Below are 17,760 nucleotides of genomic sequence, written 5' to 3'. Positions count from 1 at the left end.
TCATTCCCACACATACAAAGTCCTACTAGAATAGTTCTTAATATGAAGTATTCTTCCAGAAATCAAATGTCTAAAAATAAATATTATCAAAACATCCATTGGTGCTGTGGTTGACCCATAAGCTCATCATCAACAGTTTGATGTGGTTGTTGTTCTGGCTGCATCTGTGGTGTGTGTTCCTATGCTTGAAGGTGGTGTGAGCTAATTAGATCATTCGCATGGGAATCCATCAGTTGGTGCAAACCATTGGTGGATGAAGCACTCCAACCTGCCATCTACGAGCTCTTTGGATTGTGTGTGCCATTGGCACAAAGCATATCGAGCTTAAGGAGTTTTAACCTCTGGGTCTCAGATTGCAACTGATGATTTAGATCTGTATGATATGAAGAATAGTGATCCCATGTTATAGAATTATTTGAAGATATAAGTTTATAAATAAGAAGGGAAAATATTGTAAACATGGATGAAATAGGCTCATCAAGGAGACAAAAGACATCATTACCAACATTTGTAGATGCTTATTGAGCATCAATCTTTGAACCAGGGAGCAAATGTCCAATCAATGAGCAAACGTTACATACATTATTACAACGTTGAATGATAAATTAATTGCCGATCTTATGATCAACTTTCTAATATAGGGACTAAGCAGGTCAAAGTGTATAAATCATTGTTTCCATGTTTTTTAATTATATATCAAAGAATATTAAAGTCGACATGACACTCAGCATATTATGTTTCAAACACATAATTCAAAGTTTGACACACATTAATTCACCACATGTGTGTGATGTCAAACATGTGAAGCAAACAGATGCCACACAGTCTAGCAGTGTTAGCGCTATATCATTTGAATTTACTAATAAGTCTATCACTTCAAGCTGATCAAGGGAGATTAAAAATAACTTGATTTAAAAAAAATGATAAACAATAACACATCAGCTAAAATATATATAGTTCTAAAAATATTGTAACTTACTATTGTAAGTATTTGTGACACTATAATATAAATCTGTGTTGTCCATATAAGCCCCCTCCCCCTAATCCTTTTGACATATTGAGGGGCTGCTGATCTTTGCAGAAAACTTCAAATAGAGTTTATTGAATTGTTGTTGCCATTATGTTCGGGGCAATGCAACAAACAAGAGTATTTTATAAATGATTAATGCAAAAAATGTAATAGCCATTGTAACCAAAACATTTGCAACACACTCAACTACAAATTGGAAAATCTAAGAATAGTAGCCACAAAACGATGCCACAATTAAATGTATGACAAACATTATAAACATCCAAGAAAATACGGATGGAGAGATTGCTCATCCTTATACCCATGTGTCTATCTAGTTTTTTGCTGTGTTGGAGCTACAAGTAAAGGGAAGGACAGAGTGAGCCTTAAGGAAATGCCCCATTTTTTCTATACACAACACGCTGTAAATAAAACCTTATATACGTGCAATCCAAAAACTAAACGACTTGATGAGGAGAGTTGTCCATCATGCATTCATCAACTTAAAGAACTCTAAGCTATTGAATTGTATATATTTTTGCAAAGCATGCATACCATCATCTAACACACTACAAGATCTAAACTTAAATGAATTAACCCTTGACTACAAAGCAATAACACACAAGCTCACCTTGTTTCAAATTTGGCTTGCTCATTCAGCCCCTTTAAGTTTATTTGCACCTCTAAAAGGTCCTAATGGCTAGAGGGGGGGGGGGTTGAATAGCTTATTAAAAATTTCTACAACAACACTTAACAAATCGGTTAGACAATTATGAGGCGAAGCAAGTGTTGCGCTAGCCTACTAAAAAGCAAACCACATTTCACAATTCTAGTTTATATAGTTTCTATCCACACAATAGCTATGACACTACACTAAGTTAGTGTGCCCTCAAAAGCTAACTAAACAGCCACACTAACCAAACTAACAAGCTCTCACAACTAGCTACACTAAAGAGCTTGACAACTAGTTTGCGGTAATGTAAAGAGAGTGAGCAAAAAGGTTATACCGCCGTGTCGAGGGAGGAGCCAATCAATCACAAGAATGAATAACAATGAAGACCAATCACCTAGGAATCAAATGATGACACAATGATTTTTAACGAGGTTCACTTGCTTGCTGGCAAGCTAGTCCTCGTTGTGTCGATTCACTCACTTGGAGGTTCATGCGCTAATTGGCATCACACGCCAAACCCTCAATAGGGGCCGCACAACCAACACAAGATGAGGATCACACAAGCCACGAGCAATCCACTAGAGTACCTTTTGGCTCTCCACCGGGGAAAGGTCAAGAACCCCTCACAATCACCAAGATCGGAGCCGGAGACAATCACCACCCTCCGCTTGACGATCCTCGCTGCTCCAAGCCATCTAGGTGGCAGCAACCACCAAGAGTAACAAGCGAATCCCACAGCAAAACACGAACACCAAGTGCCTCTAGATGCAAACACTCAAGCAATGCACTTGGATTCTCTCCCAATCTCACAAAGATGATGAATCAATGATGGAGATGTGTGGGAGGGCTTTGGCTAAGGTCACAAGGTTGCTATGTCAATGCAAATGGCCAAGAGAGTGAGCTTGAACTAGGCATGGGGCTTAAATAGAGAACCCCAAGAATAGAGCCGTTGGGCTCCTCAATGCACTAAACACGGGGCCGACCGGACGTGCCGGTCATATTGACCAGACGCTGGACCTCAGCGTCCGGTCACGCGATGCACGCCACGTGTCCCCTCTCTTCAAATATTGAGCGCCTGATCCCAACGGTCAAGTGATGACTGGACACGCTACTTCGAAGTGACCGGACGCTGGACCTCAGCATCCGGTCATTTCCAGTAAGCATCCAGAAGCGAGAAATCAGGACCGAACGCGTCTGGTCATGCTCGACCGGACTCACCCAGCGTCCGGTCACTCGGCGTCTCTTCTGTGTGCTGCCATGTCAGCAGGACGAGATGCACCTCGTCAGCGTCTGGTTACTAAGTGACCTAGCGTCCGGTTGAAGACCGACGCCAGCGTCTTCACACTACCACTAACCAAACACACCGGTCCTACCAAGACCAGCATCCGGTCACTTATAGTGACCTCCGTCTTTTCTGTATGGGGCACCGGTGGCACCGTCGGACTATCCGTACTCTACGAGCAGATACTCCACTGGTCAAGTATCTTACCCTTGCTCAAATGTGCCAACCACCAAGTGTATCACCTTGTGCACATGTGTTAGCATATTTTCACAAATGTTTTCAAGGGTTTTAGCACTCCACTAGATCCTTATGCATATGCAATGAGTTATAGCATCTAGTGGCACTTTGATAACCGCATTTCGATACGAGTTTCACCCCTCTTAATAGTACGACTATCAATCCTAAATGTGATCACACTCACTAAGTGTCTTGATCACCAAAATAAAATGGCTCCTACCATTTATACCTTTGCCTTGAGCCTTTTGTTTTTCTCTTCCTTCTTTTCAAGTCCAAGCACTTGATCATCACCATGGCATCACCATCATCATGTCATGATCTTCATTTACTTCACCACTTGGAATGTGCTACCTATCTCATGATCACTTGATAAACTAGGTTAGCACTTAGGGTTTCATCAATTCACCAAAACCAAACTAGAGCTTTCAATCTCCCCCTTTTTGGTAATTGATGACAACCCTTTCACAAAGATATGAATTAAAATTCAATTGAATCCATGTTGCTTGCCCAAGCATATTTACCATGTGTAAAATGATATGGACAAGTTTCATGAACCTCAAGTGGTAGCAATTGCTCCCCTACATATGTGCTATGAGTTTGGATTGTAGCTTGCACATATGCTTAGATAGGAAATATAAGAGACAATGTCTACCAAATGATGCTAAGGTATATGTAACACCGTAGGTGTTTGGCTTGCGTAATTGCACTTGCATTTCATAAACATGAGCATCATTCATTAATGCATGAGCTTTGATGGTTTGAAACATGCTTTTGAAATATTGCAACATATATGTATATCCCATGTGTGTTTGTTTTATGATATGGATAATGAGCAACACTCAAGTGCAACATGTTCAACTCACTCTTGAAACATGTCGCATACTTTAGTGAAACATGGTTAGCTAGAACAATGCCACAAACTCATGAAACACATGAAACATGGTTTTGAAACAGAAGTAACAAAGTCACTTGTTTTCCCCTATTTCAATACTAGTATAGTGCCTGTGCTAACGCCATGGCTTCATCTCATGGATACATGAAAATCCTGCTACCTTTACATAATTATTACACGCTTCTAGCTATGAACTATATTCTTGTTTAGAAATCTGCAATGCCTGCGGTTCCTGGGAATTAGGCCGTTCTCTCCTAATCGGCTAATCCATGTATCATGGTAGATGTGAAGGGCTTTAAGTTTCTTGCATCTCTATTGTTATTACTTGAAAATCCTACCTCAAGACAAAATTTTGACATTGAGCCCAAAAGTCAACACCATTTAGAATATTGTACTGCAGACCTTAAAATAGTGGCGCCCTTCGGCTATAGATTTGGTGTACACATTGACCATATCCCACCTTCAAGGTTACATAGTAAGGCTTATAAATTTATAGGCTGAAAAGGTGTAGTTCTCTTTCAAGTGTGCATGTACAAATGCTTGAATATCCCAGGGACCAATTTCACGGAAGCACCTTCTGCTATCACAAATTCGTAATTACGCAAGAGATGCGGCCATGGCAGTGGTGCTGAAGACATTTGTTTCATCAAATCCATGGAATGCTCCGCTGCATTAGTTGCATCTTAGGCTGTATAAAGAGTCACAGGCACCTCAAATTCATCGAACTGTGTCATGATCTCTACAGTTGAATTGGGAAGCACTAAAATCATGTCATGGGAAGCAAGATAAGCAAATACACGAATACGGTTTGAGCCCCAAGTGATGCAAGATTTAGATTATTGAGCCAACTTACCAAGGGGATCATATGTTGGCAAGGTGATGTACCGTGGGCGGTGCTTGCTTTTTAATACACTTCCATTCGTCAAAGAAGTAGTAAGACAATCATGAGGCTAGAAACATAAATTGAGATGAGCATTGCCATGCAATATGTGTCATTTGAAATTTGGAAATAATATAAGTATCCAATTTGGGGGGACAGAACTGTTCAGGCAAATATTCAAAAGTGAAATTTATGCAACCAATATTGACCAGAAGATAATAGAGACCAGCTTGCAAGTTAAAACGCAATGAAACAGTAACCAAACATGGCACTGGACATCGGTATTGTTATCAAGTTTTGTTTCCACAGGACTCAGCAATCGTTCAGCATGTATACATAGGATGTAAAATTCTTCAGAAACATTGAAATTTTAGCAAATGAAATTTTGATCCTGTAGAAATAATATTTTTTATTTACAAATATGTTTTGGTGGTAATCTGTCTACACAACAGTCATTGGTTCTACTCATGGCCGTAATATTTCATAACAATAAATTATAGGAAGTTGTGCAAGGGAAAATGAGGAACTGAACCCTTCTTGCAAACAATTTGTGGTGATCCCCCAAAAGCATGTTTGATGGTATCAATGACATGGCTCAATGCATATTCCTTACCATTTGAAACTTGTATTCCTCTACTTGACAGCATTTCCTGCAACCCATGACGATCCAAATTTACAACAGAGAAAGGAGAAAGTTCCATATGCTGGTATTCTGGTTGTAGGCACTATTTTCCAAAACCATGCTGGTAACGTGAAGGTACATTAGGCTAGCTAAGAAACCAATGCTATGGTATGGGTAATCTGCAAAGACCCAGGTACTAACTGTAATGTTATATACTTGAAAAGTAGAGGTCCAGGGCAAGGATGAAATACTATAATCTTGTATAGAAAAACAAGTACAATTCTTGGTTTGCACAAACTGATAAACATGATTATAAATGAATTGCTTATCTTTATGAAACATAGTTTTAACTTTCAGAACAAATAACTATTCAACAGGTACATAGATCATCTTAACATGCATCAGTTACACGTAAATAACTAAACTAACATACTCTCTCCTTGTCCCCGACAGCGGCAACGCTCATGGATTATAACATAATAAATATGCAGCAGTCAAAGACAGTCCGACAGCGCAAGAAGTTTAATCAGTTCATATACAGCTACTATGACTTATAATAAGGATAACACCGCAAGGTTGAATTGATAAGTCATGGTAATTTAATTCAGAATATCTTATCTCCCCTCCTAGGAAGAACAACTGTTTTTCCAAGTTCTGATGTCAGGCCTTGTTTAGATCCCATCAAAATTCCAAGTTTTTTCACTCTCTCTCCATCACATCAATTTTTGGACGCATGCATGGAGCATTAAATATAGGTAAAAAAAATAACTAATTACACAGTTTGGTTGTAAATCACAAGACGAATCTTTTGAGCCTAGTTAGTCCATGATCAGACAAAGTTTGTCAAATACAAATGAAACGTGCTACAGTGTCCAGATTACAAAAATTTGCAATCTAAACGAGGCCTCATTGACACAAATTGCCACCTGCCACAATGGCATAAATCCATTTAGTCCAGTCAACTTGCTACAGAGATAAGGAAAACAACCTACATTGCAGCTAATGTCTTACCAGGTAAATGCCGACCGTATCATGAATACCAGTTTCGAATGCAAGCTTCAGCTTTATCCCCAGTCCGCTTGTGCTAGCAACAAGAAAATCGTCCCCTGTTCAGATAAAACAATAGGGAAGCAAAGCTTCAGAAAGTGCAGCGCAAGGAAGGATCACGGAATTGATATTATCGCTGCACCGAGTGAGAACTGAGAAGCAGCAAATAAAACATCCAACTACATGGTGCAACAAGAATTCAGACAAAGATTTGGGTATTGGGATGCATATTTGAGAACCTTGTCAGTATGCATCATTAGGCCATTGCAAGTGTAAATCCCTGCATCCTAAAGGTTCTTCACATCTCCTGCATTTACCCCTGAGAAATCACTGTGCCAAACTGATGCATGGACCACAGTTAGCTATGACACGCAAGATCAAGAAGCATAGAAATTTAAGCACAACATGATGTGGAGGCATTTCTATGCTTTGATATTTATTTGGCATTTCAACTAACTAATTACATGTGCAACATGGTGTCTAAGAAGGCTCACGGATTCAACTCATGATGGTCTCTCCCACTGCAAGCTAACCGATGTGGAGGCTAGCCTGCAGGAAAAATTCACACAAAATTAATCTGAGACTAAGATTTGGGCCTGGAAACACACCAACAAAAAAGGAAGCTAATTGATTTACGCATCAGCACATTGAATGACATTGAACATGTGAATACAAGAAGCATAAATAATTTGAACAAGCTAATAACACGTCACAGGAAGCATAGAAGCTATTACACTGTCACGTTGACATAAAAATTTGGAACACATGGACACAGTCCTCACCAATCCGTTGCCAGATCTATAAGGGAGGGGGCTGGAGCTGTTGTCGTTGCGTGGAGGTTTGAATCTCGAGTATAAGAGTCGAAGCCACCGGCCGCCCTGGTCATGGACGAGAACGACCTAGATCGAGCAACGGAGGCCCAGGGGTGCGGCGGGTTGCGGAGGTTCCAAGGGGTTGCGACGAGGCTGCATTGCAGGGGGAGGAGGCCTACTGCGGGTGCTGGTGCGGTGGCCGGCGGCCTGGCGGCAATTTTCTCCCCCATGCAAATTAGAACAGACGTTGAGTGTTGCGAGTCGAGGGGACGGAGCACCGGGGTTGCAGCCCGGCCTCTTGTACCGTCGACCAATAGCAGCAGCACCGGCGGCGATCTTGGCAGTTAGGGTTGCGGTACCATCTCCGGATTGCAACCCATGCCGCCGCCACGGCCCATGGCCTCCTGAGCCTGAGCGTTCGCCACCACCGATGGTGGTGCCCGCGCACAGCGGCAGGGACACAGGGGGAGTGCGGCCGACCGACTGTGGCCACACCGAGCTGTGCTGTTGGTGGTCGAGGCAATGACGGGGACCGCGGGATCCTTGGGCGGCGCCTGCAACTTGCTCAGAGGTTGGAGACGAAGCAACATGCGCCGCGTCAGCCCCGTGCCATCGGCGTTCGGATCAGGCACGGCGGCGGCGGGGAAACCTAGCCACGTCGGGAAGCAAGAGGCGGTGGCAGAAGTCGCTTGTTTTTTTTTCTTTCTGTAGAGCGATAGTGTGTGCGTGGGGAGTGTTTGAAGCCATGTGCGTGGGTGGAGGGCACGTGGGGTGAGAAGCCTGGCATCACACTTCGAACATCGGCCATTGGATTGGGTGTCGATGTTTTTTTAATCCTTGATTTTAATGAAGACGATTTATTGTGTATATTTTTGTAGGTGTACAATGGTTGGAGGCTCTCAATGAGGGATATTTTTCTGGGGAGACCAAGTATAATTTTGATTGATCAATTATAGTAGAGATATGTGATGCTTGATTTTGGGTGACCAATGTGTGGTGTGGATAATTATCCTCTTAAGCAACTTAGTTATACTTAGAATGTCATTAGGAACAATGTTCATGTTGATCATTTTGCCTAATTAAGTTCCCAAGTCATATTTTGACTAGTGTTGACCTCTAGAGCTCCTTGGTTTGACTATATAAAAAGGATAGCTTAGATTGTTTGCATGTTTGAGTAACCTAAAGCAAAGTTGTAGCAGATTTTATAGGGAACAAACTTTGTTTAGGAGCCAAGTCATGAAAATGTGCAAGACATGCTCAAATAGGGCCCACAAGCCAGAAATCAGTGATGTTCCAACACTTAGAAAATTTCTAAGTGTAGGAGCTGTTTTCTAGTTTCATGAAGGGGACTTTGGAGTCCTATAGATTGAAATCCATGGTGAATTAGCTCGAGCTCATGTTGAGTTAATTGGAGTACTCACCTAGCTCTATCACGTAGTTCAACTGGATTAGCAAATGGCCGAGTCGATTAAGAGATAAGCACCGTCGAAGATCGTTTGTCAATCGGCTCCATCAGGCTTGATGGCTGTTCTGATCAGGCCGGTCATGGCCGACCGAGGCCAGAGGGTGGCTGCCGCATGGATGCCACGCGCCTGGCTTGCCCTGACCGCGCTGCATGCTAGCCGGCTTGAAGTGGAGGACGCCCTGCTGCCTCTTCGCTCGCCCACACGTGCCCTGCCTCCCACTCGCTCACCATTGCCGATGCCACCAGCTTTGCACCGCTGCTCACCTTTGACGCTGCACCTTTGGCTGATCCATCTCGGCCATCACTGTGTCTTCCTCCACTCCACCTCCTGGACCTCTCGCTCTACCTCTTTGACCCTTTGGTAAGGTACATTTTGATTTCTGCCGCCGGGGACTTCATCGGAGTACGCCGCGCATACAGTTCATGTGGTCGTGCCACTTCACTGCACCACACACTGTCTCTTCCTCTGGTCCGGCATGCGCTAACTTGTAGATGCTCTTATAGGAATAGCTTTAGACATTACCAAGCATGTGCCTGGGAACACACCAGTGCACCTCACCGTGTCCGCCATGGCTGCGAGCATGAGCTCATCGTGGCCGTCCGCCTTCGAACCTTTCCTGCCTCTTCTAGTGCGCGCATGAGGACCCATATGAGCCGTAGTGTCTACCTCGAAGATGTAGTCCTAGGATTTGCCACCGTTGAGCCAGAACATCAATGCCGCCGTGATGCTCGGGGCGCCACCGTGTGACCGTGCGTGTGACCAGGCTCACCGGCGCTACCCTAGCTGCCCTTACCTTAGTTACCTCTACATTAGGTCTCTAGGTAGCTCTAGCGCCTTTCGCCGGGTTATATCGTGGCCGGAATTGGCCGGTGTGCCGTTGGGCATCACTGCTGTTCGCCATGGCCGCCGCCGTCCATGCTCCAAGGAACCATCCGCCGTGCCCCGTACCTCCCTCGACGCGATTTGGCTCGGAAATGGCGTCGGTGATGACGCTACCACCTAAGCCCTCCGCGGTAGTGAGGAAAAGCTCACCGGAGCACCGCGACAGTTTCCTCTCCTATTTTTCGTATCGCTGACGCGTGGGCCAGCTGACAAGTGGACCCCGCCTGTCAGTGACTGTGGAGTATAAAGATAGTTCATTTGTTCAGATTTTGATGTTGTTTTGTGAAATTCATAACTAGAGTTTGGTAGATCCAAATTGGGTGGTTCCAATTTTGTTAGGATCTTGGTGAAGTGTAGTATTTAGGAAAAATATAATATTGACACTTATAGTAAAGTTTCTAGAAGAATTAAATTGAAACTTGAAACGTGTTTTTAAATGAAAGCAAACTTGTTTAATTTATATCTAGAGTTACTCTACTCCAAAAATTATTAAATTTGTATTGTGAGCTATTCTTAATGAGTATAAGCTCTGGTAAAAATTTGAGAGTCAGTGCATGAATGGTTTTTGAGTTATTAATTTCCCTTTTATTATTGAATGATCCTTGTGTGAATTTTAGTAATTTATCTATGAATCCAATGACCATGAAATTTATTAGAGGATGTCCTAGTACCTTAAGGATGCTAGGAAAAATATAAAATTTGTTGCTTGACACTTTGCACTAGGGTTTCCTATTTATGTCATTTTAAGCCTTTATGCCTTGTCATTTTTGTGTAGGATGTTATACTTGTTGAAATGATGTGAAATTTATACAGTGGTATATTGGAGACATGTATAAACTACTGAAATTTTTGTGGAATTTGCTATACAATTTGGATATGTGTTTATTAATTAACCTCATTATCTAAATAAATTAATAAAGGTATGAAAAGAATTTATTTAGGAATGGCCACTATGTTTTCTGGTGTTCTTTCAACTTGTGTGATGAGTTGGTAAAGTTGGTTTTGTCCATTTGTATGTTTACAATGTAAGTTAATAATTATTTTCTTGCATTGTGTCTTTCTGGATAGTTCTGGGAACTTTATAAAGTTCACCATGATAAATTGGGTTGCTGGGAAAGTGGTGAATACAAAAGTTGTAGATAACTTATGTATCTATCTCCTGTTAAAATTTGGTGGTATTTGGCCTAGTAGTTAAGGAGTTAGAGTCATTCAAAGTTGTATCACAGTTTTGCTTGCTCTGTGTCTTGTTTAGACCTGATTATGTGTTTATGTAAATTCAACCTGCTAAACTTGGGAATCATGCTGAGGTGATTAATAATGAAATGTAGACAATTTCATAAGCTTTCCAGATTGTCTATTTGCTTGTCTTCTGGGTTAGTACAACTCAAGTTATGGATAAAACTAGTTACTGCTGTTTGCAGCCTTGACTCTGTGATTGCAGTGAATAACTTGTTTGTTTGATATGAGTCGGTGTGATGAGTTAGATGCTAGGCTAACTAAAATAACTTGTTAGTTGCAGGTACTAGACCTCTTACTAAAGATGAACAACTTTATCTTAGGTTGTTAGATCTTGGTGAGTGTGTTGTTCTTGTGTTCTAAAAGAGATATGCACATACTCGGTAAAATAGATGTTAATCTTGTATCATCATGTCTTTCATGCGTCCATCTATACATGGCTGTACATTTCATCATCACCTTCCATCTCTTACGCATGCATGATTCTTATACTATGCATATGCATGCAATAGGTGTTCCGGAGGGAGTCATGCTTCTAGAATTCGAGCAAGTATTTCCGGAGGAGCAGTAGCAAGCTCAGGAGCAGGAGGTGCAGGCCCTCGAAGAAGGAGCCAACGAAGAAGTTCTTGAGTGTCCCAATCACCAACCTTCATCTTTTCTGAAAGGCAAGCCCCGGAGCATTTTAAGTCTTCTATGTTTTGAAAATGGTTACTTTGAGTATCTTTATTTGTGATGCATTAAGTGACAAGGACTGGATGCAAACACTTGTTGCATGTATATCTATTCCTTGTCTAGTAAACGTACCCTAAATCCTATTTAGGTCCAGGAGCTAATCAAAGCTTAGCCTTGCTTAGACCGGTAAAAGTAAGGTGATTTCCTATCACCTACAAGTTTGGATGATGTCTGGTCACGGTTGGCTATATTTGCTATCATAGAAAATAACCATGTGTTAATAATGAATTGTGACCGGGCGGGATATCAATAAAGAAGCAACAAGGCAAGGAGGTCTTGGGTGTGGATCTATCCCTGTCTGTGTCGGTTAAGGACCGATTCATTGTACGTCCTCATGTCATGTTGAACGCATGCCTATCACTTAGTTGACCGGATAACTCGTTCTGACCACGAAGCCGAGTAGCTCAACTTAGGCCAGAAGCCGAGAAGTGAAAGTGCGCACTCTGGCGGTAGTAAGGATGTGCGGGGAGACATTGGCATAAGTCCAAAAGGTGAGATTGACCACCTGGTAGAGTGGACTCCCTAAGAGTGCGGCGCTGCGTGGACCCGCGATTCCTGAGTTGTACCAAAGGTGACCCGAGGCAACCACTGATCAGGTTGATTGGGTTTGTGTTAGGAATACCCCTCTGGCTAGATAGGAATCGATTTGAATCGCTGTCTCTCCTGGATAGTGAGAACTTGACTGAGCAGTGGCAACGTAGATGCAGTTAATGGAACTTGATGGTTAAATCGATGATGATGATGATACAACATTATACCGGATATGGTTACTAACGTTTGGAGTTAATTAATTGCTTGCTCTAGCACAGGTGCTAATCTAGTTGATAGGTTAATATTGATAACTTGCTGCTTACTCATAAATTAAATTATGCTCTTATATCATTAAAGTGTTTATGCAAAATGGTTGTCAAGCAAGATCCACCGATAAAGCCTTGCATACTCCTTGGTGTCATGTATTTTTGGTTTACGACGGGTAAGTCTAGCTGAGTACATTCTCGTACTCAGGGTTTATTCCCCCTTGTTGCAGATGACGTGCTCTATAACGGCTACTGCAAGTATTGTCTCCACCCTATGGGGGATGAAGACTAGATATGGGCATGATCATCTATGTTATCTTATCATGTTGCTTTTGCTGGATATGACTATGGAACTGGCTTGTATTTGAACTAAGTGTGTGTGATAGTCTCAAACTACTTTGCTTCTGCTATTTGTGAACTCGTTTTGTAATAACTATGTGAACTCTGATGTATGAGGTACTTGTGAACTACTTGTGAAATGGATGTAACATGTGGCTTGTTATGTTGAATTACTATGATCTTGGTTGTATGCAAGTTGGATTGAAATCCTTCGTGGTTTCAGTTGACTACCGGGTTTATTTGGGTTCAAGTATGATGGTGTAACACCCAAAAAAATTAGCTACTTTCTAAAAAGAGTAAAATGTTTTCTGTTAATTGTTTTGTGCTCATAAAAACATAGGTAAAAGAAAATTAAAATCCAAAATAAGGGTAACAATATGTTTGCGCATACATACCGTTGCATTGATACTTTTGTGATGAGCGGTTTGGAAAATAAATTCAAATCTCAAACTTTAAAATATTGCTTTCAAGTAGTGGTTTAAAAAGAATTTAAAAATTTGCAAAAACAAAAGTTAGAAAAGATGCCTTGTTTTTTTAAAATCTAAAGGCTTGGAAAAGGTTTTAAGACACGTTAGGACGATGCCTCTCTTTCCGGGAATCTTTCTGACCTTTTTCGGGATTAAATTCATATTTCTTAGAGTTTTATCTTTTTCCTTAATCAATGCAAAAGTCTTTTTCGGGAGCTAAACCACTTTGGTTGTGTTCCTTATTCTTCCATCTATCCCCAGGAATTTTTCTAGTATTTTTCGGAGCTCAGAGATATTTTTCGGAGCCTAAATAGTAATTCCTGATTTTCTGTAATTATTTTAATTCCGAAAATCAATATTTACTAAAATATCTCGGATTTCCAAAATATCCAAACCCTACGTATATATATATGCCGGCGTAGCCCTCGACGCGAGGATTACAGAAGTACAGCCCGTTTTTCAAGCCGCCACTCGTAGCCCCGCAGATCGGACGCCGAAGTTCTCCACAGCTAGGTTTCCGGCGAACCTTCGGGGAGCTTTTCCGGCCAACTCCGGTGTCCCCTGCGAATTCCGAGACCATCACGAGGTTCGTATCAATCTCCTCTACACCGTCCCGCGTTTCGTTTCACGAATCCATCACTGTTTAATCGTTCCCCTTCGGTTTTCCTTTTCCGTTGACGTTTTCCGGCGAACTTCACCATGGACGCGGTCTTCTCCTTCGTCTCCAGCTACCCGGAGCCACCACGGCATCGTCCCGCGTCCCGGCCCTGTTCCCACGCCGGCGCCAGCGTTTTGTGCCCCATCCCGCTCCCCTTCGCGTGCGCCTGCTCGCGAGTGAGCAGGACGGCCGCCGCCGCTGCCTGTGGCCGCTCCGGCCGGCCATCACCAGCAGCCACCGCTGCTGCCGCTTGGGCGAGGAGCGGGAGCGCCGCTGCGAGCCTCCACGGCCGGCCACAGCCCCAGCCGAGCCCCTCCCTGCCTGCACGAACACAGCAGCAGCAGGCAGCCTCTTTCCCCATGGCTGCGTACGTGAAGATGAGCAGAGGTACAAGATGAACGTATTTACAAGTTTGCCATTCCTTATTTACAGAATTTCTTGTCCTCCGCCGTAAAACCGTTTTTAGTCCGATTCGGTTTCAGTCCGTTCCAATTGCGTTAGTTTCGTGTCGTCGAGATCTACGCAGTAGAGTTATTAGTTTATATATCACATGTTTAAGAATTTATTTTATTAAAATATTAATTGTGTCTATAACTAATTAATCGCTAATTAATTAAAGTCGATTTAGGTTTTTGATTTCGATTTGATTGCGCGAGTTTCATCGTAATGTGTGGTACGTGTTAGCAGCGATGTTTAACATGTCTCACGTCTTGGAAATTTATAAGTTAAATATTAATCTGATTAACCTACAACCAATTAGTTTTCTAACTTAAAAGCAATATATATATATGTTACGCTTCAGTATTTAATAAATGATATCCATATGATTAATTATTAATATAAATGTATTCCTAAATTATAGTTTGATTAGTTTAAACACACCTTGCATATATTAAACTTGTTAGATGCTCTCACATGCATTTTACTTTTGCAAAGTTAAAAGTTTGACTTGATTAATCTATACGGCAACAGTTATAAATAAAACATGATTTGTTTTAGCTCAGATTTAGGAGTATACATTGTGAACTTAAATATTGACTTGATTAAGATTAATGTGCAACTAGCTTTCTAAATTAATTAAAAGCAATATAGGTTTTCCACGTCGGCCTTAATAAATGAATATTAAGCTGGTTATATCAATTTAAATATATGTTTTTATTATAATTTGGTTAGCTGAACTCACGTCATATTCAGTTATAGTATAGATGCTCTTACATGTTCTTTTAATTTGAAACGTTAAAGTTTATTTTGATTAAATAATACATGCACATCCGCTCCTTAATACATTATTAATTATTCCATTGATAAATCCTAAACTGATGTAATGCTTACATCATTTTGGTTTTCCTTTTAAAAGATAATAAATGCAAGGGCTTATACGTGCTATATATGTTTTGAATATATACTCTCACTTGTTATTATATCTTTGTAAGTTAAAATTTAATTTGCATAAATGATATCAAAATAACTATAATTAAGATATGATTAATTTATCTTAGTTTTCTAAATCTAATAACTCAGGTATAAAATGACTTAACTCAATTTTAGATATTCCCCTGAGATATCTTATACATGTTTTATGATCATTAAAATAGATAAAGCATATAGTTTTCTTTCCAACGTAAATCCTTCGATAGATGTTTCTGTTTTACCGTAGCTCCGATTAGTGTACCTTTCGCGTGTGCGTGATCGTAGCAATGCGTAGATTAGATTTCGAATCTTTTCATTGATTGGTGTATTGTTCTAATCTAGTATGTTTGCTATGCATGCTTGTTCGGATGCTTGTGTGGTGCTTTTCGGTCTTGTCCAGTCGGTGAGTTTTGCGTTGGTGATCTATAAGAAGTTGGAGAAGAAGAAGAAGAAGAAAACGTTGAAGATTAAAGCTTACTGAAGGATCGGTGTTTAAGGCAAGTATAGCTTGGGTTTTCTTTCTGTGACCATGATCTTGAAGCTTGATTAATGAATATGCTATAAACACAAGAGATGACTTGTTAGCAACAACAGGAGGGTTAAATTCCCTCTCCACAAGGTCTCATTTGTAAGTGATCATCCGGGACTTACAGTACAACTGTGAGGGCTATATGGCTCTGGCTCTAGTTGCTTGGGAGACCTTTTCTAGCAGGCTTAGAGGATACTGCGAGTTGGGTATAGGACAGCCTCTGTCCTGTTGTGCCTTGCTATGGAAGCGGCCTTTTAATGGAAGGGGGGTTCCTATATCCGATGACCCTGCGGCCCTTCCCGGTTAGACGAACTTCTGAGCAGCTTTATATGATTTCCGGTGCTTGGACCTTGCAAACCCGTACATTTGGAAATCATGACTCACAGTGAAAGTGTACACCTCTGCGCAGAGTTTAATAAACTGATATATCAGCCGTGCTCACGGTCACGAGCGGCCAAGGGATTCTTATGCCAAAGATGAGCACTTGTTTAATTATGCTTAACTGAGTTATTTTGAGCTATTTATTATTCAATTATACTTGATCATGTGGCTATGGAATGCACTACCTTGTTGCTATATTTGCTGAGTTCGACATGGACTCACCCTTGCAATTTCCCCCACACCTCAGGCTGGATGACAGTCTGTCAGAGACTTGAGAAGTTGGGCTTGTGGTCAACCAGTCAGTTGGATCTAGTGGAGTGAAGTCTGCACCCGGAGATCAGAGTTGTCTATCTGTTGATTGCTTTCTAAGGTTATCTCTTTTGCTAAGTTCGCTATATATTAAGCATTATGAATTGATACTGCCCCTTCATTTGTAGCTATATGTGAGATTTGATTCTAAAGACTCACGTATAGTGTGCATCAGGTTTTGTCCTTAAAACCGGGTGTTACAAGTGGTATCAGAGCAATGCTGACTGTAGGACGCAAGCCTAGTTAGCACCGGTCGTTTCTAGAAACCTATTTTACTATAAAACTATTTCTCCACCTCCTGGACTCATTGAATTGAATATTTCCAATCCTTGTCCTATTGTCTCCTCTCCTTGATAGCTTCCTTTGAGCTATACTTTCTTGTCTCCTTGAGTTGTTGTTCTTGATCTCTTGCAGAACTTTCTAGTCTCACCTCTATTCAAATTACCAAAGCCCTGATAAGAAAGTTTTCCCTTAAGAATGCCTACCAAGTAGTTAGAAGGAACGATTAGCAACGAGCTTGTATTTCGTGTTTGAGTGGTTTGTTCTAATGATCATGGTTGAGTTGGATCTTTGTAATGAGTGCACTGAAGTTGTGGGATGCGCTCACAATTTCATTTATATTAAAGGTTTAAGGTATAAGAGATAAGGAAATAAATAGTCTGGGTTCTCTTTCTCTTGTTTCCTGCTTTCTGTCTTCCGGAGTAGTCTGACTTCTATGGCCTATGTCTCCAACCTCTAGGCAACCAAAAATTCTGAGACAATTCGGGGTGAAAGTGGACTTCAAGATCTTTCTTTTCCCGCAAGAATCACCTTGATAGCATCTCTGGTTTGGGAGATATGAAAAACACAAGGCGATACATCTGTGCTGTCTGGAATCTGGAATAGTTTCTGTTGAGCAAAGATTTCGACCAACTTAACTATAGAATCTGGAGAAGTGGTCTAAAAGAAAGATGTGGAGAATTTTATAAGCTTTCCAACGGTTTAAGATGCAACTTTATTGGATAAATGGAACTCGAGATATGGATGTTTTTCTGCGCTGTTGTTTTCTATCTACAAGAAGGATCAAAATTTCTTATTCTTATCTATGTTCACAAGCTCTC

This window comes from Miscanthus floridulus, chromosome 3 (genome assembly GCF_019320115.1).
Source record: "Miscanthus floridulus cultivar M001 chromosome 3, ASM1932011v1, whole genome shotgun sequence".
Lineage (NCBI taxonomy): Eukaryota > Viridiplantae > Streptophyta > Magnoliopsida > Poales > Poaceae > Miscanthus > Miscanthus floridulus.
The sequence above is the reverse complement of the archived record's forward strand: the minus strand, read 5'-3'. Positions refer to the sequence as shown.